A 21,242-nucleotide genomic window follows, 5' to 3' on the forward strand; every position below is an offset into this window, starting at 1 on the left:
GGTATAATTAGCCAAACCTCTTTCTCAGGTCAGGATCCTGTGTCATGCATGGAAATGAAGGCTATTCCCTGTCACTCGTGGCAATTACAGTCTCTCCCAATGTGGTCCTTCTCTTGCTCCCTCCCCAAACCCACCACCTTCAGAGTTATCTATTTCCAGAATCCCATTGTGCTGGGTACTGTGAAAACACAGAAGCAGAACTGATCTCTGAATGCTCACAGCCTAAGCACGTCTGTGGTGCATCTGATTAGCCTTTAAAATCAAGAGCTGCCTCCTGCTTCAAAACTTGTAGATCTACCTCCTTCCTCTCTTGCCCTCCCAGCAACATGTCTGTTTTCTGACGCCCAGCCCAGCACCTCGGCTTCCCTCTTCCCTAGGTTTTTCTCTGCTGTGGGAGATACTCTTGCCACAGCTCCCTCCCTTTCTGAGGAAATCTCCCCGGGCATTGGAGCAGCAGCCTAGGGTAGAAATTACAGCCACGGTGAGCAGTTCCACTCGATGCTCATTCCTCTCGATTGCTGCGTGGCGTGAGAGTGATGAGGGGAAGATTGATGTAGTGGCGAGCACAGTTCAGGTTGCATGCCGCTCGCTCCCTGAGAGCCCATTAAAGGGAAGATTTAGATGCAGCGGTAGTTGTTGGGATGACTGGAGAGTTAATTCCACGTGGAGGACAATTAACAGTTCCCAGTGAAGCAGAACTGGCTGTGCGGTGAACGCTGTCATGCACAGGTTTTCTTTCCCTGCCCTTCGCAGCCTTTTACTTCACCCAAGCCACCTTGTCTCTCTCTGCCTTCTGCAAAACAAGGAGGTAGATGTCAGGCAGGGAAAATGCCTGATGCTGTGCAGCACATCAGAGCCGAGCATCTGCTCCAGTTGTCCTTGCAAGACTGCTGATGCTTTGCCCTGAATACAGGCACGTTGCTGTAGGTGGGCCCCACTTGCCCACCATCTAACTGTGTGCAGAGAAGCAAGTCAAAATTAAAAAAAAAAAAAAGGAAAGAAAATGAGAAACACAGCATCCTGACCCACATCCTCCTCTAGCTCTGTTCTTCCTCACCATCATGGACAAAGCTCTTTTGCTTTAGGGCTCAGACGGCACATAAAGAAATGTTGAGCCACCCAAACCTGGCCATTGGCAAGCCATGAAATAAGAAGATGGTTACACTTAGGGGTATTCAGTATCATCAGCTTCTAAGTGACAGTCTTTAAAGACTCATTCAATTATGTTTCACACATTTTCACCGCAGTATCAGCAATGCAGGCAGAGCTGAGATCACTTATATCACATTTACTTTTCCTACCTAAATGTAAAATGACTTTTTTTTAACCCCCGGTAGAATAACTGAACCACCAGGGTTTGCAAGATTTGCTTTGGGGGCTCATTGCAGTCTCTTTCAAAAAGTTTTTGCCCTTATGTTACACATTCATGATGTAATTTAAACTCCACTTTAACTTAGCTTTTGTCTAGGAACGTTTTCAATTTCATTTCTGTTTTTCCTTAACTGTCAGAAATTTGATACAAGACTGATAAAAACACCCAATGAGACTGTTATTAGAGAATTTTGCTACAGATTAGCAGTCATATAGAATCTGCTTTAAACTGTATTTTTTAATTAATTTTAAAGGGCAGATTTTTATATTGAATTTCAGTCACTGTAAGTCTACAAATTTACGACTAAAATTAAGGACATCTTTTTACACATTTTATTGTAAGAACTTGCATGATTTGGTCATCTTTCATGGTCATAGCTAATCCAAAGAGTTTGCAGGTTGTGAACCACTGCTCTAAAATACCAGCTGGAAACACCAAAAACTGGGACTTTCTACCTGATTTGCCTTGGCAGAGCTGCTGAAGCATACTAGTCCGCCTGTCCCAGCATTCACAGTATCTCTGTTTTCTTGATACTGTATTTTCCCTCAGTGGTGTACTAGAGGAAAGTTGGTAACCTCAGGACAATTACACAGACTTGGATACAACGATCAGCCTAATTTATTTAAATATAACCACACTGCAAGTTCTTGATTTACATGAATGCATATTTGCAGTCCTTTCAAACCATTTGGGACAAAGAAGAATTTGCCTCAGATGCCACTTGTCTTTGAAGGGACTGAGTTGGTGATTAATTTTTCTTCATAAACAAATTAATTGATTTACTGGTACATCTTCAAAAACTTCATTACATACTCAAAGAGTAAGAGTCATAATTTTAGGGATGAAAAGCTGTGTCCTTCGTATGCCTTTAACAGACTAAATCCTGATTAGGTGCAGAAAAGAAGGGGTGGACTTGTGATTTTTTTGTCTGAGAATGTGGTAATATAATCGAAAATGAAATTTCCATGGTTTAATGAATTTCTTCCTCTTGGTCAGTTTCTCGATTACTCAGTTGTCAGCTATGATAACCCATTTTCAGTTATATGATCCCACTTTTTGTATTGAGCAATATTTTGGACCCGTCAAACTACCACTAGCTAGCCAAGTAGCTACATAATCCTTATCTATTTACTCTAATCTCTCCAAATCTCCAACTGCTATCCTACTCTGCAACATTCATCTTTCCTACCTGAAGATACACTGTGGCTAATCTATACTCATAGATGGAAATACCTGAGAGTATATTTTTATAAAATTTAATGTTATGGGAGTTATGTCTTTCTATGACAATTTACCTCATCTTCTAAGATGCTGTATTAAACACAAACATAATTATGATTAATACTAAACCAGAAAGTTAATTCAAAAACACCTGGAAATTAAGCTGTCAGCCACCAGTTTGTTCAACCATTACCCAAACCATGCTTGCGTTAAGATGTCCAATAGCAGTTTGCACAGAAGAGACTCTGTCTTAATTCACTGACATTTAGGTTATTCTTGAGACCATTTTTTCTCTCTTTGTGACTAGGGTTAATATTCAGCTGAAATGTTCTGTTGCTTGGAAACCATCTTGTAATGCTGAATTCATTAATGCTTTTTCCAGTTTGCTCCCAGGAACCTTGTTAGATAGTGTTTCCCACTTTTATCCTAATTAACAGGTACCGAGTGAAAAAAAAAAAAAAAAGGAAGACAAGAAAAAGTATTTCAGTAGAGACCATTTCTGCTTATCCTTTGCCAGTCTCTTTTCCTCAGTCTCTGAGGAAACTACAGGATCTCTGACCTCAAGCTCCTAATTCTTTTTCAGTAAATTACAATATCCTTTGAGCAAAGCAAATGTAATTCTCAGAGTGGTCCTGACACTGCTGACAGTCAAGACGACTCTTTCCATGTACTGGGTGACTGGATTCTAAAGCGAACGGGTGTGCTCTTTCCCCAGAAGCAGGCTGAGTTCAGCAGCTGATTTCAACCCCAGCTAGCTCTTCACCACATCTTGATGTTTTTTTTTCTTTGCCAGTACTTCACGAGGTAAAGGTGATGGTGCGGTGATGTGCTGGAAAGGCAGGGCAGCATGCATGGGGCTAGCAGGCTGGAGAAGCCCAGCAGCTCTCAAATGGAGCCCCAGGGGAGAAGGGGCTTGCCGGAAAGCTGGGCAAATGGTCCTATCCTCTTCTCTGCTTAGCAGAGCTCCTCCTGAACAGCTCTGAAATTATCCATAAGCATCTCTGCTCCTGCCATATAGACATGCTTTATGTGTCTCATGCTGCAGGGTGCTTGTTCCAGTTTTCTTCTGCTCATGGGTGCCCTGGAAGCTAAAGGAGAGCATGGCCAAGTGTATGTGCTGAGATATTGGGTATTTTTGGGCCAAGCTGCAATCTCAGTTGCATCAATAGGCAAAGCATTGATGTCATTAAACTGGTGGTGTCCTTAAACTACCTGCATATTGTGAGCGAAGACTGAGAGCACTGAGGTTTTTGTAATGTTGACAAGTTTCTTCTTTCAGTTGGGCTTATTTCTTTAAGTTTTGCTGATCAAAACTTAAAGTTTTGTGTAAAGGATTTGTTGTTGTTACTGTTATTGTTTTCTCTTTTTTCTCTCCTTCTTTCTCCTTTTTAATTTTTTAATTAATTTATTTATTTATTGCCTGTGCTGACCCTACAGCGGTATTTGCCCCAGATGTATTCCAAAATGCATTGGCAGGAAAAGGATATGCTATCCTCCCTGATTATTTTTTTTTGACCCCAACAATTTAACATAATTTCAGAAGCAAGACTAGTTTCTGATTGAAAAGAAGGGGATAGAGGGGAGTTTGGTTAACCTAAAATACAAGCATTGATTACTACTGCTCCACCCATACCCTTTCTGCATGCAGAGTGCAGAAATGCCAAGGCAAAGGTATTTCCATGGTGTTTTCCGCTTAGACCTCTACAGTCGATATCCTGCCCTGATAACAGCACAGAGCATGTCAGCAAGTGATTTTCAAACCAGATCTGCAAACTCAAAAGTGTTGAGAATATTAGCCAAAGACCTGAATAAAGCACTTACCTTATGGAGGCTCATGCAAGCCTCTCATGCCCCCAAGATACCAGTGACTCCACACTGATGATGAAGAGCCTTGCTTTTTCCATGTTGAGTGTTCAGGCAGAACTGTTGATGTCACAGACATTTTATGTACTGCCAGCCCTGATTAGATCTACCAATACAATATTTAGCAGCCAGACACAGTATTAAGAGATCTTAAGTGGTCAGGTCCTATTAACAATTTGTCTTTGAAGTCACCCTGTTAATTGCTTTGTTCTGCTTTAAGGCTGTTTCAAATTCTTTTAAAATTCTGTTAAATAGGAAAGACAATATGCTCTCCGCTTTGTGAAAGCTGACAGCAGCATTCAGGTAAAATAAAGACAAATTCAAGGAAGTTATTTATGTGCCAAACTAAACTAGAGCCAGTTTTGGCAAATCATTCAACTTAGTTATTTTAACGGCAATCTGAGTAAAACAGTAAAACTGAAAAGACATCGGGACATAGAACATTTTTTTTTTCTGATTGGGTTGAATCTTTTGTAGGAAAGTGGCTTTGGTTTGTTTCTCAAATAGTAAATAGAGTTTGGTCAATTTAGTTCAGATGTTTCACGAGTATAGGTCAATTCATTCCATTGTTTTAGCTTAAGAAAATAAACATTCTGAGATAAAAGCAATTATTTGGGGATATATACAGTTTTACTGAAAAAAAAAAAGAAAAAAAAAAGAAAAAAAAAGTTGAAAGAAACTTCATTTTTAGTTCACCAAAAATCTTTTCATTTGAAGCATGGCAATTTACAAGTTTACCTTTTGCTTATTGAAAATGTTTTTAAAAATATATACTTTGGATTAGCCTGTTCTAAATATCTTTCCCGATCTTGCAGAACTGCAAGCAAAGCAAAAAATCACTTATTCATGCACCTCTGCTCATGAGGGAGTCTATCTGTGAAAGCTTTCCAGCATATTTTCACAGGTGCTAGAACTTCAGGTTCAGATAGGATTCGGAGTAATGTCTGGCCAGCTAGATCTTTATCCGTACTTTCTGAGGTTCGCTATCAGTGACATTTCTCACTTCCTATTCTTTGCACTGCATTAGCATGCACAAAGTGATCAGCAATCACAAGAAAAAGCATACAGATGACAGATGTCTAATCTATTGCTTCATGCCTCTTTCCACAGCCTCAAAACACGGTTTGCAAATGAGAGAGACGGGAACGACAGGAGCAAGTAGCAGCTGTAGGAATTTGAATCCGCCCCAAAGAGCACTTAGATCTCCAGTTTCAGAGAATGGCGAGCAGGTAAGATGATGGGTGACCCTGTTCTAAATTCACTTGGGCCGCAGGAAACAGCTCAGATTTAAGACAACCTCTGTCTTGCTTGAACCAGAAGGTAAAGCATGCCCTGTCCCTACACTGCTTTTCTCATCTAAGGGTAATGCAAAGGTGGAAAAAAGTGTGGCAGGAAAGATGGGCAGAACAGATGAGAACAAATCTGCTCCTTGGCATGGAGGGAGGAGATATGAGCCATCTGACTAAGCCCTCTCTGCTGCATGGAGGCTAGGAAACACTGGCATGGAGGTGCTGCCCTGTGTGACTGATGTTAGAAGTCATGGTTAAATGAAGTGTGGCTGACTTGTGTGGTTTATGTGGAAAGTCTCTGCTTTAGGTGAAACAGAAGATGAAATGTGAGTGATTAAATGCCAGGTTTTTCAAGGGCTCGCCCTGAATTTCCAGCCTGCTGAGGACATTTCCAAGTGAGCAGCAATGAAAGCCTCGTGAGAAAAGCTGGTCCTGTGTGGTGGCTGGGTGCCTTCTGGAGAACAAATAAGCACTGGTTGAGCATTTGCAGAGGGGAAAAAAAAAGCCAGTCCATAGGGAAAGAAGCTGATTTTGTGGCCTGAATGTTACACTAGTCCCCAGGAGATGCAGATTTAAGACCAATTTCTATTGCAGACTTTCTGAAGAGGTGTGAGCTTGTTGTTTGCCTAAGCTGCCTGTGTGTAACACTGGAAGAATAATACTTCCTATTACTCCTTTCCTGTCTTACTGAGATCATATTCCCTTCTGAGAAGGAAACATATATCAGTTGGTAGTGACATAAAGCTGAAACCAAGGAGCCTCAGTTGCAATCGATGCCTCTACACATTCATGTTATTGCATTCCTCTATGTCATTCTTTATTTCTTTTACATCACCCTTGCCACCATGGGGGGGGGCCATAGTTCTTGGGACTGAGCTAGCAAGGTCAGGAAAAAAAAACAAAAAAAAACCAGCCTGGATCCCATCTCTCCTTAGTCCTTCTAAGTTTGCCACCTGATTTTCAAAGTTTCTGCTCACCTCTGAATCCTGATGGCAGCCTGTCCCTGGGACATTCTGCCTTTCTGATGAAAGATGTGAAAAACAGTTGTTATCATGTTTCTACCTCTGAAATTCTGTTCCTTTTCCTGAGGTTGTAATAAACAAGTCAGAATTATTTGCCCTATGTTAGGCTTTTTTTCTCTTGCCTTTTTTTTATTTTATTTTTTAAAAAGAATATGCCAGAAGAAGGAAAGTGAGAGGTATCTGTTGTAGAACTTCGATAAGACTTGTGTGCCATGACTCAGGTGATTACCTAGGATCATTCATAATTATTCCTGGTACAAAACTTTATGCAGCCTTAATGGCATGCCAAGATGATAACACCACCCTAAAAGGCCCCTTTCTCTGCCCAGACAGCAAACAGGTTACTCCTGACATTTATTTCAGAAGTAAAAGCACAAGCTCGTTTAAAATCTCCTTGAAAAACTGAGCAGTGCCTTGTTCGACATCGCCAGTGGGTATTTGGACTGCTGCAGCAGCATTGCTCCAACAGAGACTATTGAATGATTCGTGCCTGTCCCTCTGCTTTATGTCGCTGGGAGATTCACGGACCCAACTGCCCATTGTGGGCAAGAGCAAAAGGGCAGCGCAGGAGATAGGAGGAACCCCAGAATATGTGCCGTGTTTGAGTGGGCACCTCTTCATCATTCAACTTTCCCCCTGTACAATCCTCAAGCACTCACTGTGCTTAAAAACTGTACTTAGGAGAAAGAAGCAAGTTTTAGGTGGCTACTGAGCCAGAATTGCATTCAAGGGGTGGAAGAAAGCCACCTTCCTGCAGTGCAAATGCTCGGTTCCTGATGACATTGCACAGGGCACAGAGTTTATGGCCTCCCTAATCCAAGTCCTTCTGCGAATTCCCCATCCCAGGCTCCTTCCCAATCCAGCTGCTTGCTCACCCTCTCCTTCCCCAGCCCAGGCTGGCCAGAGGGATGGTTCCTCCAAAGGCAGAGATATGGCCAAACAAATGCATGGCTGATTGCAGACAAATAGAAGGTGACTGGCAGCCTACTCCCTGCACAACGAATTAGAGGAGCACAATCAGCGAGGGTTTGCTGGAGCTGCTATATAATGAAGAGACTGAATGCATGCAGCACGAGCAATACTTGTCAGCAAGCTGCTGCACAAACCTAGCCAGCCATCTGCAGATGTGATAACCACCAGATCAAAAGCAAAGTAGCTTGCAGTGTTTTCAGGACCCAGAGACTTGAGCCCTGTGCTAAACCCATCACTTGTTGCATTTTATGTATTTTGAAGGCTAGCAGCAGATTTGGCCAGAAACCTGTTTTTCCCATTTAAACCAGGCACAGTTCACTACTGTTACAGAAGAGAGATGTGTATTTTCTGTTCCTGGTGTATCCTCTTACTCTGCCATCAACTTTGTTTGTTACCAGTACAATTCAGCGAGGGTTTGGGGTTGTGCCGCTCAAGGTTGGGGAGCCAAGCAGAATGACCCCAGGGACCCTTTGTTTTCTTTTAAGTCCTGACCACGGGTTTTGGAGCTGTTTGCACGTGAACTGTGGCACAGTCTTTGCTGAGCCAGGCCATGTGAACTGTCCCATGCCGAGCTCCACCTCCGAATGCTCTTGTTCTGGTCTGTTTCTGATGATAATTGCTGTTGTACGTCTGGTGTTTGTGTCCCCGTGGAGACAGGTGAAATAAGACCAAGACTTAGTATGCACACCGTGCCTTACGTACGCGAGTGATTAATTTGGCCATCCACAACAGAGAACAATAATCCTGTCCCAAACAAAGCAATCAAAAATTGGTTTAGGCTACAGAAATTGCACTGTGGTAGCAAATCCATCAATAAAGGCAGCACTTGGACTTAGGGCTTTAACTGGCCTGGTGCCATCATATGAACAACCATGGAAAGAACCTTGTGTATAAACTGGGTGAGGAATTTTTAATTACTGATTGCTTCATTTTTGTTCTTCCACCAGAGAGAATTGAAAGGCCCATCCAGGCATGTACGTGCAGATCCCCACACGGGGTCAGGCGCACGCACTGCCTGCATTTCCCCTAGCATTTTCCAGCCAGTCCTCTTCTCAGCATTGCCACTTGCACAGCACATCGCCTCCCCCAGACACATACGATAAGTCCTTGTGATTAAATATTCCCCAGGCTTTCCATTTATACCTTGTGCTATAGATCTGCTGGACATTAGTGTGTGTATACATAGACATATATATTCGATTTATGGAAACTATAATAACCTTCAACGAGATAATCTCACCTGTCCCCAGAGTGTTAATCTTCATTTCCCACAGCCACTTTCTCTTAAATCTAACTAAAGGCTATTGGGGCTGGCAGGAGAACAATAGTGGCCTTCTCCTGCTCGGAGATAACAGGAGTGGAGCCCAGAAAGCGAGAACGATGCCGCCAAGCCAAAGAATCCTGTATAAATTACACAGCCATCGTTAAGATTTCATGGAAGCTAATCCTATTTGTGTTTTGCTCTGTGTTTCTCGGTAGCCAGGCTCCTGCAGTAATTACACCTGGAACTTTTTCTTTCGTAAGCTGCTTTTTAAGAGTTCAGGCCCAAGGTCATGCTGCAGAACTTCAGGTTAACCAAGCAGTGGCTTGAGATTTTGAGTGCAAAAGGTCTCATGTTTTGCTGTACATGAGTGCATTGGAATTATTATTTGAATGGATTTGCAAGCAGTACAATATCATGGCTGAGTGTTCTGATAAGACTGAAAAGACACAGAATATTTCGTTTCAGAAAAAAAAAAAAAGAATGTTTTAACTTGTTATCGTGATTCTTGTTTAAACCAAACAGAGAAACTTGCCCTTCCTCGCAAGATGGAAATTCCATTTTCTGATGAGCCCAGGGGACAATTTCCCGTCCCCAGGATGCTGGGTGGACGAGAGGAGCATTCTTAGAGCACAAGTCAGGGCACCTGCTCCCAGAGGTACTCGTGATATTAAATCCGCTCTGCACTGTCATGACACCAGATGGACAGAGCCTTAGTGAAGCTTGTCTTAGGGTAATAACTGGCTTGACATATTTATGGAATAACGTATGAAACATTTTTAATTCCTGGCTGGAAAGGTGCTACTTAAGCACAGTAATGTATGCTTGGTTTATATATGTTAAATAGGGGACCAGTAAAAAGGAATCTCATTGATCCCACGAATAATTTGTCATCAGGAATTAGAGAAGCTGGGAGTTCCTCACTTCAGAACTGTTGATTATAAAATAAACAGTAATTTTTTTTGAGTAGCCGTGGCTGTTCCCCTGTGCCTGAAGATACATTACTGACTCTGCTCCAATCTCGCCATGAAGCCAGTCGGTCAGCAGTGTAAATCTTTCTTCTCCTCAGGTCACAGAACACTTTGGCTGCTTTTTTTTTTTTTCTTTTGCATTGTTTATAAACCTGCCAACATCTGAAGAAGGGACTTGTGTTTGTCCCAGAGGTCACGTATTGTACAACTCATTTACTGGTTCGGTAACAGACACTACAAGCTGTCTCGCCTTCGGTTTGTGCACTGGAACCACTTTCCTTTTGTAATTGAACCAGGCTCGTCCTCACGTGCGTGGTGAGACTCATTAGGCACTGTGTCTTTGTCTGATCATGCTCTGGCAGTGCTGAAACAAATCAAGATATCTGGAAAAGAGGTTTGGGTCATATGGAACGGAGCAGATCCCAGGAGATCGTTTTGCTCTGGAATTTCCACACCCGGCAAGCATTCCAGAGGTGGCATCCAGTAGGAAAAAAAGAGAAGGGAAAAAAAAAAAAAAAGAGATGGGCAACATTTTCTTTGTTTTTCAAAAAAAAAAAAATTATGGACAAAATGAGATAATGGGCCATACTGAGTTTCCTAAAGAGCTGATTCTGCAACATAAAATAAAATAAAATAAAATAAAATAAAATAAAATGAGATAAAATAAAATAAAATGAGATAAAATAAAATGAGATAAAATAATAAAATAAAATATAAAATATAAAATAAAATAAAAATAATAAAATAAAATAAAATAAAATAAAATAAAATAAAATAAAATAAAATAAAATAAAACAAATATTCCCCCGTAAATCACAGCAGGGCGCACAGCCATTGAAGCATTTAGTCCTTGTTAGTCCCTTCAGCCCGGTGTAAAGCAATGCACGTGGGGGTGGTTGTCATGAAACACCAGAATGACTTGCTGATGGATACAGGATGAAAGACCTGGAGTGGATAAGGAGCTTAACACAAGCCTGGGAAGGGTTTCTGGCCTTTATGCTACCTCAGGGACAAGTACTAAACCTAAAGAGGACTGAGAAAAGAAGAGAGGAAGGAGGGAAGGTGTCGTACAATGGCTTCAAAGTGCAAGAAAAGATGAGACTGGCCCTTTCTCAAGAGCTTAGAAGCAAAATTGGCTTCCTGGAGAGAGAACATAAGAAATCTGGCAACCTAAATATATTTAAAGGGCTTACAGCTCTCCAGGGAAAATTTTGAGGCTATTGAAGTAAAAAAAAAAAAAAAAAAAGAGAAAAAAAAAAAACACTTGCTAAGATTAAACAGGCTTTATTTATTTATTTATTTTCCCAAGGGAAAAAAAAAATGACAAAGCAGACAAATGTTTGGCAGGAGACCCAGAGAGGAAAAAAAAACCCTGGCAGTAACAACAACAACATGATGTGGGAAATCTGGGTAGGGGAGAGGTCCAGGCTGCTTCCCCTTTGTCTTCCACAAAGGCTGTGAGAGGAAAGTGAGATATTAGTCCATGAAGAGTTTCCTAAAGAGCCAATGCTGGAAAAAAAAAAAAAAAAAGTTCTTGAAAAGCCAGAAGAGAGCCTTTCAAAGTAAAAAAATGAGAATTTAAGGCCAATGAGAGCCCCTGCAGATTTAATGTTGACCTGGTGCATGGCAATGAATGACCCCTGCTGCCTCACCTCGGGCTGGGGCTTACCAGCGGCAACAGGCATGGTCACCGCGCGTGGCTCATGTGAGGAAATAGCAGGTGCTGAATGGTTTTGACTTATTTGATCCCTCATTTTGAAGAAATAGGCTGCGGAAATGTTAGGCTGTGAAATGGTTCCTGCGCAGGGCCTCTATCCCTCTGTCCCTGCAGCAAGGCGCGTGCTGTTGAGATGAATCCATTTGTCTTGGTTCTCAGCATCTCCGTCTCTTGCAGCCCACTGGCACAAGCTGGATGGCACAATTAGTGACATCCCAGCCGTTAATGTGGCAGCAGGTCGTTAGAGCCAGGGCTTGGGCTTTGCCCCAGGGACGAGCAGAAGTAGGGAGGAAGCAAAGTTCCTGTTGAAACTGTCTGTAAACCCTGGTGATATTTGTGAAGCAAATGGCAGGTCGCGGAGAACATCTATGTACTTAGATCGAGGTAAAGGTGAAAACCCTCCATTCGTGTCAGCGCAATTATACCACTGGGTGAAAAGGAATAAGCAGGCTTATGGGAGAAATGCCCTTGCATTTCCCTCGCTGGCTTGGTGTGAAGGGCCCTAACAGAAGGTCAATATTAACTTGCCTTGTTAATACTGTGAGCAGAGATGTCAAGCTTATCAGCATTTCCCTCCCACAAGTATGCAAGATGGATGTAGGTTCTCGGAGAGTATATTCCCCTAAGATCAATGACCTGGTTAAGGCTAATTACCACACACTCTTGCTCTAAATTAAAAAGGACCTTAGTAACTGAAAGCCCTGTATGATTAAGTGGCTCCAAAGATTAACTGTGATAAGAGTGGTACGGTGCTTGCAGGTTTCCTCTGTGCTACATATTTGTCATTCTTTGGACCCACCACATGGACCTTGGAGCTCTGTTTCAAAAGGTCTTCAAAGAGAATTAGCAATCATTTTTCAGTTGGGAGTGGACAGAACAAAGAATGCTTTTGAGCACCAGCTTTGTCCAAGCAGCAGTATGAGTTGCTCTGACAGAATTTGGTCCCTTGGGGTGCTGGCTGGGCTAGTAAGCATGGTGCTGCCCTGCCAGCACCTGCCTTGCACCCGTGGGCTCATCCCAGGGCAGCCTTTAGGAGATTTTTCTCCAGCTCCTGACTCCATGTGAATGCTGAAGGCGCTAATGGCTTCTGGTTTATCCACTGAGCGGGTGCTGAATACAGCACCAAAAGGACACCCTGCTGCCTACCTTTGTGCTTTGGTCCTGCCTTAGAGGGGAGGTTTGCTGTAGAGGCAGTGGGTTTCCTCCCCTACTGCTCATCCTGTGCAAGGGGCAAAAGGAAACGACTACAGAGAAGCAAGGCTGGCAGCTCTTGGATATGGTTCTGTACAGTCCCTACAGTGGGGAAGATCACAGACTACAAATAACTGTCTGGTTTCAGAGCACACGTCCAGCTAGACCAGGGTATTCTCTCTGTCCATGGCTAGTAGTAGGTGCTTACAAATGAGTATAAGAAAGAGAAAAAGCAGAGAAAGAAAATTCCCTGCCAGCAGCCCTCCCCATTTTTCAGTAATCTGCAGTTTAAAGAGTCCCAGATTGGAGCTTGGATCCACTTCACTGTGTTTAATAAGCCCTTGATGTACTTTTCTTCCATGAATTTGTCTAATTGCTTTTTGAACCCATTTAGACTTTGGGCAATGAGCGCTACAGTTTGATTATGCTTTGTGTATGGAAAAGGACTTCCTTTTGTTTGTTTAAGTCTATGGTCTGATCAGTGTATTCGGTGCCTCTTATTTCTGCCTTACAAGAAACAGGGAATAATTGCTTGCAGTCACTTCCTCTGTACTATTTATGATTTTATATAACCATACGTACACCCCTTACTCATTTGTTTTCTAAGTTGATGAGCCCATGGCTTTTGATTTCTCTGTGTACAGAGCCTGCTCCAAGCCTGTTTGTTCTGGCTCACCAGCCCTCTCTGTTCCCCTTGTATTTCCACAGATTTTTTTTCTAGAAAGCACAACCAGAGCAGTCGGGATGAGGGGCATTTATATAGTGTTATAATGATGTTTTTTTGTTTGTTCTCTATTTCTTTCCTGATTATTACTGACATGCTCTGTATGCCTTTGACCTCTGCTGAGCATTGAACTGTCTCTTTTCAGAGAAATCTGTAGTGATTTCAAAATCTCTTTCCTAAGGGACGCCATCTAATTTGGAACCTGTTGCTGTGTATTTACCATCAAAATTATTTCCCTCATGTGCCTCACTTTACAGTTATCAACACTGAATATTCCTTCATCTGGAACTTAACCACCCACCTCGTAAAAAATTACCCTGAAAGTTGTTTGATGCACATTTTAAATTGAGAGTGCTTCAGATCCATTCCTCCTAAACTTCTGACCTCCTCCCTGGCAAACTCTGACAGAGGAATTTATCCAGGTTTTGTGCTATGACCTTTTCTTCCTTGAGCACCCATTACATCCTGATCAGGATCTGCCAGTGTGAAATATCTGACGAGTTTCTTGTTTCTGATATGATTGAATTGTTACTTCAATTGCCTTTTGGGAGTTGTTTCTGGAAGTCTTTTTTGCCCTACCATTTGATAAATTTTGCGTTGGAATTGGCCGAGTCTGTTCTCTTCTGTTTTCTTCTTTTTGGCCCAAGTGCTGCTTTTCAGAGAGCGTCTTCTTTAAGTATCTGCTGGTATCTTTTTTTTTTTTAAAAAAAAAAATCTGCAGCTGAACCAAAGACAGCTCTTTTGCCTATGTTTTTTCCTTTTACTATTATGATGCTATAAATTTTAGTGAGTATCTAATATGATCTTTTCAATAATTTTCATACCACGGGAAAATTTTTTACCCTCTTAGCTGTTGATTCTCTGCCTCATATTTTATGAAGTTTGCTTTCCTCAAGGTAAATGCTAATACTACTGTAGTGAAGAAGTTGTTTATTTGTTTCTCAGTCCTGCAAGACTGCTGGATTGATTTAAATTGTGTTCGCCATTTGCTATTACAGACTGATTCTTAAATAGCTGTGTCTTAAATCCAGTCCTATGCACTGGTCACAACTGGATCAGGGGTTGCTTTTCTTCTTGAAGGATCTCAGAACTGTTTATTCAGCATTTCTATATTTATCAGGCTCAATATATAGACATGTATTAATGGGGATTGCAGAACTATTCCTGCCTGGAACACGATTTCTTCTCAGGATAAAACAGCTTATATGTTAAATAACTAGCTTAGATTACAAGCAGCCTGAGATCTCCTCTGGGGCATTTTGAGGTGTATTTTTTTGTTTGGTTTGGTTGTTTTGTTTGCATTTTTTTCACTTGTATTTGTTTAATTGTTTATTTTCATTCACAAGGCTGTTACCAGAAGTAGATGTGCATATTGCATATCTCCATGCTGTGTACCTACCACAGTTCACATGCAGGAGGCCAGATTTTCACATCGTTAATGCCCAGCTTTTTCAAAAAATATAAGTGGTAGCATTTTTTAAGACACTCAGAAAATCACTGACCACTTCTGAGCATGTGCAGTTACATTGTCCATGTTTTTCTTTTCTGCCTTCCTCGAGAATTTCTCACAATCCTCCAACTCTATAAATGGTATTTAAAAAATCCCTAAATACTCCAGCCTTGTGTCAACTATACCAGCTCTTTCTAATAGTTGGCTCTACTGTTTGTAGCAATAAATAATGCTTGGAACATCCAAGACAATAAATCACTATGAGAATAGCCTGAACCCAGTAGCAAATTATCACAGGCAAACTTAAAAATCTGTAGAGACTTACATATTTTACTTGAGCTCAAACTCAAACATATAATATGTGGGCCCTCTGCATGGGATCAGCTGGAAAGCAGAACCTTTCTCTGTAACCCTTTCATAAATCCATTCCTTTATTTTTAGTAGCAGCTTGAACTGCCAACAGTTATCTGTCATGTCTGGCCTGTCTGGTCTTCTTCATTGTCATATCAAAGCACTCAAATTAAATAATATACTAGCATCATGTTTTTGCAAGAGGATTTTGATAAGCACTAAGGGGAAAGTCTGATAGCTCTGCTATCCTGGAAGGAGAGCTGAAGATGCCCATTATGTACTGGAATTAGCTCTGCCAGCATGTTTCCAAGAACAGCTGCTCTTGATGGCTATCCTGTCCCTAAATTTCTGTAGCGTTCAGTGAAAGCTTCTTCCTTCTGCACTGCAGTGCTACCTACTATTAGGTGATGAGTCCTCATGCAGACACCCTGCAGCACTGTCCGCTGTTGTATTCCTGCTATCTCCTTCCGTGCAGACAGCCTAGCAAGAAAAATGGTGAGATATTTCATGCTATTGACAAATGGGGATGAGATTCAGGTGGCTGAGCTTCTTTTCACTCGCCTTGAGGAGGTTTGATCCTTCATTTCTGGTGTTGAGAGTTTTAGCATATCATCTGCTACCTTTTGCTCCCTGCTCCAAGGTCAGACCCCCTAAAGAGAGGATCTCTGTTAATCGTCATGGAAAAGAAGGGACTTCAAGGCAACTGTCAAGAAATGAAAAGGCTGGAAATACAGAGCAAATACAGAGTTCCCAGACTGTGCTTTACCTATTCCTGGACTCTGAAAGGCCAGGGAAAATGGTTTATAGAACCACACAAAACATAATTGTTTTCAATTTTTTCTTTTCAAGTGAAATGTTATGATCAGGGTGCAGGGTGATCTGCAAGACAAGTTGGCAGAGGATTTGGGCCAAAGATAATTCGGGCTTGCTGCCACAGAAATACTGGAACCAGATAGACAGAGACATAAAAATGCTCTGCATGCAGGTTGAAAACTAAGTACAATGTTTTTATTCTGTCTGCCTTAGCCTGGCAAGATGCTGGGATAATAAGAGGTGGGTAAGCATTGTTTCTGCTATTGATACAGCATGATTACATTTTTTTCTAAGAATGTGTCTCCTTGGAGAAGATGTATAAAATTGACAAAGGCAATCTATCCATTCCCAGCAAAGGGCTGCAAAATGATGGACTGCAATCTAAAAGGTGACGTAGCAGGAATGCAGTGAGATCAGCTCTGGCAGAGACTTATGATTTCCCACCAGCTGAATTCTCACAGTAGTGAGTGAGCAGGACAGGAGGGTAGCGATGCCTAGGAAGATAGGGAACCTATTTATGCACTAATACATTAATAATCAACAATGATGTGAAATGAAACAGAAAGCTCACATGACAGTTTAATAGGATTTTGGTAACATCTGATACACTTATGAAGTTTTGCATGAATCCGACAAGGACTCCAACAAATTCCTCTTCCAATTTTAATGGAAGTTAAACAGATTTGCTTAAATCTTAGGGCAGATTTATTAAATATTATGTAGATTTTTACAAACCCACTGGAGATTCAATAACAGTTATTTCTGAGTTAGCAAATCTTTCCTTGTGCTTGTTAGAGATCTTGGTAGATTAAATAAGGAGCCAGGTCTAGCAAATGTTGAAATCTAATATTTAGAGTCAGACTGAATAAACCATGGGCGTATTTTGCAATGACGTGTTCAAGATTTAACAAATATTGTCTCGTCTCAAGAAAATAAATGTTAAATAAGGATGAAGATAATAAGGTTCAGCAAGACAAGAGCTCCATTTTCAAATCTTTTATGTATTTAATAAATACATTTATTAAATGATGTGCAGTGCTCATTGGAGATTGTATCAATGTAAGAAATTTATCTCTGCTACAACAGAGTCAGACTAGTTCCAAATTTATTAAATGTTCTTGAAATTTAAGAAGTCCACATCAAGCTTCATGTGTATCTCGAATGTTCTGTAAAGCATTCATAAGGAATGGCAGGCAGTGGCAGCCTTGGGGTTAAGATGTGTCTTCATCTTCCTTGAATATGTTTCACCCTGGGAAAGTAACATATGAAGGAAGGAAGAGAAAGTCAATTTGAGATGAAAATATGTCTAATACTAAAGCTGTGTGGGAGAGAAACTTCTGGAGATAGTTGTGGAGGATAGAGAAGCTCATATCCAGAAGTAGGAGGGAAGATGAAGTTGATTTATGTTATGGTAGCTGCAAGTTTGTATAGATTTAGCACACTGGAACAGAGACCTGCAAGATATAGGGTACTGAATATTGAATATCCATTTTTAGTATCAGGGAAAAGCTATACCCTGCAGATTTCAGTAGGCTTGACCTCTTAGCTGCAGTGCACCTGGAGTATCAGGGCAAATGTATGCTTGTCATTTGTCTTTCTCTTGCTCTTTACCTATGATTTCTATTCCTGGCCAGCTCATCTCTTGGCTTCCTTGCTGAGACTAACAGAGAGGTGATGAGTTGTTCTGGTCATTTTATAGTACAGATTTCTGTGTCCTGGGAGCTGGATCAAGGCTGTTTGGCAGACACAGCACTGCAGAGTAAAAATTTTATTGATGTATTGATGTTTTTTTCTAGGGAAATGTCTTGAGTTCCACTTGACACAGGTAGCTTAAGAAGAGTGCAAATTAAATGTGTAAGGGAACCAAAAATACAAACTACATCATTTGCGATGAGCTCCCTGCACTAAGACATTCGGGCTTTCTTGGAGACTAGAAGGGATCAACTCATAGCTTGACAGTGGCATCATCCATTTCACAAGTGACTCAAGTAGTGCAGTGTTGGGAGTCCGTTTCAGCTGGATTCCTTACCTGTCCCCGTTCCCAGTATCAGTGCACCGGCAGCAAGGCTCAGCACTTCCCAGTCCTGCTCAGGCTGTCTCTCAGCACAGGTGCTGTTCCTGAGTATTGCACAAGAGGGGGTTTCTGGCAGAGCACGTCTAATCCTTGCTGCCTGCAGCCCATCTTGAGAGTCCCTGACCGTCTCTCAGAGGGGGTGACAAAGCAAGGGGACCTCAGCAAGGCAGGGGGAGTGCACCAGTAATGCAAACTTAATACAAGCAGGCGTATTTACCACTGTCTGCTGCTGTTTCAGAGCAGATCAGCTAAAGAGATTTCCCAACAGCAGAAAAAGCATCTCTCAGAGGAGATAATAATCTTAATTGAAATCAGAAAACCTTCAAGTATCTTTGTGCGTACAGTAATAGCACGACATTTAGAATCACAGCGGGATTAATAATGGCGAGCATTGTTCTGCTCCTTGTGGTCGGTTTTGTTTGGGGCGGGGGGGATGAGTTGTGCTGCTGTTGTGCTGGTCCCCTGGGGGAGCTTCTGCCAGGCTCCCTCCTCCCAGACCCTCGCTGCAGGAGAAGGTGGGGCGGCATCTGGTTTGCCGTTCAGTGGAGGAATGAGTAGAGATCATGCTGTAACCCCTGGCATGATGGAAATGAAGCTATTTAGCATTCTGCCATGCCACACAGGAAGAAAAGTAAAAGCGCAAGAAAGCTAAGCAGAGATTCAGCTCACACTAACCTTTGCAGGAACAATTATAAAATGCAAATACTATGGACATTTCCTTAACAAAGCAAATCTATCCATTATCTGCCTCTGTTCTTTTATCAAGCATCTGTTTAAAGAGAAAATTCTTCTCTATTTCTTTTGTTTTTTCCTCCCACGCTGTGTGATGTTAATACAAGTTGTCCATCAGATTTCTCACTGTGCCACCATGCCAAAGTAAGCTGACTCCCAAATGCTTATTGTGTCACATCAGATAACTATGATAGCACTGCTGGGCATCTTCTTGCATTGAGCAGCCTTTTACAGCATGAAGGTTTATGGCAGGTGAGAACTCCACATTTTACAGAGGGAACAGAGAGAAAAACCACGCTTTTTGCCAGAGCTACTCCCACGTATTGGCAGGGAGCCACCAACCAGATTAACCCATACCCACTCAAAGACTGAGACGTGCTAAAGAAACGATCATTGCTCGAGACAACCGCTTTTATTTCTAAACTAAAATTGCTTTGGACCTCTATCAGCTCTGGCTGCAGCATCACCTGCTCGTGATCACTTCTCCCTTGGCCAGGGTCCAAGGGCAGCTCAGTCCCATCCAGTTCAGAGCCTGAGAAAGTAAAAAAAAAAGCCTAGGTTACCAAGAAAGCCAAGAAAACACCAAAAAACAAGTAAAAGCCTTGAATACTGGAAAAAAAATAATAATAAATAAAAGCAGCATACAGCTGGAAAAAGCCTCCCCACTCCAGACAGCTGTTTTTCTTCTCGCGGTTAAACCTGCTTCATTCGTCACGGCCTGGACAATCTTGACACCGTGCCCCTCCTGCTATAAAAGCCGGGACTCCCTTGACCGAGCCAGAGGAGCCGGTTCTCTCTCTGTTTTCAGGGATATGACTCTGCCAGGCGGTTACGCAGCAGGTGTCAGCAGTGACGCGTAAAAGCAGACAAGAGTGTCTCAGTACTCCCTGCCTGCTGGCCCTTCTCTTTCTTTGTCATTTGCATGATGTGCGAATTATCAGAGTATTTTGCTGCTTTCAACAGGATTTTGAAAATAGATCATCCAAAATTAAGGGCGCTTTTCTCCCCTTCTGATTGACATTGAGCTGCTTCCATATCTCAGGGGTGGGAAATAAAATTTAAATGAGGCTCAACGTTTATCAGGAAATTTTCTTTAAAATGCTGCAACATTCTTGCTTCTAAGATCTATTTCCTTGCAGCAATCAGTTTTAAGAGTCTCTATTTAATTCAGGTGACAGGTCCAGTGGAGTGAGACATGGGTAAATCTAAGACTTAAAGTTAGAATAAAAGAGAAATTGAATGGAATTGGGTTTTACACTCTGCTTTTCACACTGGGCGCATTGTTATTCACATTTATCACCATCTATAAAAGATGCAAGAGGAAGAGGAAAAAAGCAGGAAATGAAATGCCAAAAAAATAACTGTCTTTATATGATGAGCAGCTGAAGAAAGCCAGAGAATTCAGACTTTAAAGGGCACCCTGAGATAAGGCCCTGAGTGTTGGATTTGTTAAAAGGAGAGAGGAGCTGGAAGACATGAAGTGAGATGTGGAAATTTACAAAACTGTAAACAGTGAGAACTCAGCTATTCCTAACTCACTTAATCTGCAGACCCAATTATCTTTACCCCATCAAAAAGTCCTCCCCAACAACTAAAAAGCCCAGAAAACAGCCCACCGTGACAATCCCTCCACATTTTTCTGCTAGTGTTTAATAGCCAAGAGCTCTGCTGAGATTTCCCAGCACTAAGAATCCGTTACTTTTAACTCAATATGCCACAGTACTTTTATGAGTATGCTAACTAGCACTGTAAATAATTGAAAATAAGTGATACTTGTTAAAATAAATGAACAAAGTGTATTTTGTAATGCAGTATCTTTGATTTTTTTATTGTGTTTGATTGCTAATTTGTAGAATTCTGCGCTTCCGAATACATCTCTTAGTCATTAGTGGAACTTGTTCTGATCTGCTTCATGAATAGAAATAACTGCATGGTTTGGATATCAATAAAGTAAGGGAATGCATGCCTACGGGTATGTCAGTTAAAGAAGAGGAAGGGACAGGAGTTGCTGTAGTTTTGTAGTGCAGGAATTTATCTTGCTTGGTCCTCATCCTCCTAAAATTGCATGGCTTTAGAGGTGGGAGCAAGAGGAGAAAGAAGGGTGAGCAAAAGCTTCTAGAAGTCCAAGATATTTCTTCTACATAGGATAACAATTTGGTTTAAACTCCGATCTCTCTGGTTTTATTTTTGGTAGTGAGATTGAAATGGAAGAGCCATGC

At 41.6% G+C, this 21,242-nt stretch overlaps 1 protein-coding gene across 2 annotated transcripts in view; it reads left to right on the forward strand.

Moving 5' to 3' along the window:
• The window catches only part of AGBL1 (AGBL carboxypeptidase 1), a 440,078-nt gene that overhangs the window by 351,229 nt on the left and 67,607 nt on the right, over nucleotides 1-21,242 (forward strand). For both annotated transcript variants that reach the window (XR_010834249.1, XR_007166158.2), the window contains exon 23: nucleotides 5,567-5,685. The gene's annotated coding sequence lies outside the window, so the exon portion shown is untranslated. The remainder of the gene's footprint in view (nucleotides 1-5,566; nucleotides 5,686-21,242) is intronic.

The sequence above is a fragment of the Anser cygnoides genome, chromosome 11 (genome assembly GCF_040182565.1).
Source record: "Anser cygnoides isolate HZ-2024a breed goose chromosome 11, Taihu_goose_T2T_genome, whole genome shotgun sequence".
NCBI classification, from domain to species: domain Eukaryota; kingdom Metazoa; phylum Chordata; class Aves; order Anseriformes; family Anatidae; genus Anser; species Anser cygnoides.